This window comes from Cynara cardunculus (assembly GCF_001531365.2).
Source record: "Cynara cardunculus var. scolymus isolate 2C chromosome LG 10, CcrdV1, whole genome shotgun sequence".
In the NCBI taxonomy this organism is placed as follows: Eukaryota; Viridiplantae; Streptophyta; class Magnoliopsida; order Asterales; family Asteraceae; genus Cynara; species Cynara cardunculus.
This window is the reverse complement of record NC_037537.1, coordinates 15,029,271-15,031,379: the sequence shown is the minus strand read 5'-3', so window position 1 is coordinate 15,031,379 and position 2,109 is coordinate 15,029,271.

Genomic DNA, 2,109 nt, shown 5'->3' with positions numbered 1-2,109 from the left:
CTGAAATACGAACTATATATATGTATATATATAAATAATATCATATACCCTTTTAGAGAAGGTTTACAAAGAGTGTAACTAAAGCTTATAGCCTTTAGAGAAGCTTTGCAGATGGCGTCACTAAAGCATATATTTTTAGAGAAGCTTTTCTAAAAACCTTCTCTAAAGGTAACTTTTAGTGACGCTTAAAAACTGTCATTGATGCTAAAAAACGTCACTAATACATATTTTTAGGGAAGCTTTTCAAAAAAATCCGGCCAACCTTTAGATACGCTTTGAAAGTGTTTCCAAAGCCTAAAATAAGCTTCTCTAAATGTCAACATAAATGTACCCTTCGAAAACCCTCCTAAAAACCTTCTCCTACCGTTATATAGGGAAGGTTGCTAACGGAAGTAAAAAGCTTCTCTAAAGGTTTTAGAGAAGCTTTTCAAACTTTTAAATACAAAAGAAAAGCTTCTCTAAAGATCATTTTTCTTGTAGTGTAAGTTGAGGGGTTTAATTTGTGTATATGCTTAATTGTTTAAAATCATCTCCACGGCCTCATTATTTAATGCTTATCATATGAGATATTGATTTTATCTCATGGGAGAGTGTGTGAAGAAAGTAAAAAATATATAAAAAAATTATTTTCTGTGTGTGTGCGTGTGTGTGTGTGTGTTTTTTGGAGCCGAGAAAAAGAAGAAGAAAAAATATTTGTATGTGATTTTGAAACCGAAGCAAAGAAATAAACTAAAAAGGGAAGAAAGAAGTTGATTTCTGTGATTCATTAGTTGAATTGTTGATATTGTTTGCATCTTTGTGATTCTATAAAGTGAGTTTTAATTACAAATTTTTGAATTAGAATCATATAGTTATTTAAGTAGGAAAGTTATAAAACTCTTTTTATGTTATGTTTAGCATAATTTGATAATTTGATATGTTTATATCAAATGATCGGAATAATGGTGGCATAATCCGGAGAGGTGTATTTTGGGATAAGGATGACATAATCAGAAGAGATGTATTCTGGGATAAGGGTGACATAATCAACTGAGTGTAAAAATTGGGTTTTAATCAAGTTGATAACTATTTGTTGCATCTTTATGATGCGATGACTTGGATTATCACATCATATTAATGCTATGAATTACTTTCATCGCATCCTTGTGATGCAAGAACGAAGTTTATCGCAACCTTGTGATGCGAGAAGTTGTGTTTGTCGCATTCATCGCATCTTATTGATGCGGAAAATTGGGTTTATTGCACCTATATGATGGGAATGGGATTCTCGCATCTGTGTGTTACGAGAAAATGAGGTTGTCTCATCCATGTGATACGTGGAATTTATGATTTTATCTATATGATGCGATAAGTTTTAACATAATGCAATAAATGAGTTATTTGGTTATTTGCTGCGATAATTTGGTGATGTCTCATCTTTTGATGCGACAAAAGAGGTTTGTTTTATTAAAACGTTGTTTATTTGTTATTTATACAACTATGAGGTTATAAATGTGTTTTGGTGGTTTTTCACCCTGTAATAACAAACAAAATGATTTTTCATTAGACCTCAAGGTCTAATCCTCGTTTGTATTTTCAAAATGTGCATTACAAGTCGAACGCAATCTGATGATAAGGGAAAGGGAAAATTATGAAGAATTTATATTTGCTTGCATGAGATGTTGGGAAGATGTGTTATCTTTTGTATTTGAATATTTGTTGTGTATACCAGTTTTATACTGAGTTATGTGGAAGAAATTGGTAGCTACTTTGTATTGTAGCTTTTGTATTCATTTGAGACCGAATGTATAAAGTTGTATTTCTTGATATATGAAAATATATGTTTATATGCAAATGTGCTTTTGGAGTGTTATAGATGGATTGAAGCATATGGAGATAAATGTTATGTTTGGCAAACTAACTGATAAGCTACCTCATGACTGATAAGCTAGTTGATAAACAAATCATGTTTGGAAAAAAAAAAAAACTAGCTTATAAACATGTAAAATGACCTAAAAGGTCATCTTGAAAAAATAATCAATTACAATATTTCATAATATAATTAAAACAAATTTTTAATAATATAATATGTTAATTAATAACAAAAAGATGATAAAAATAAATATATAA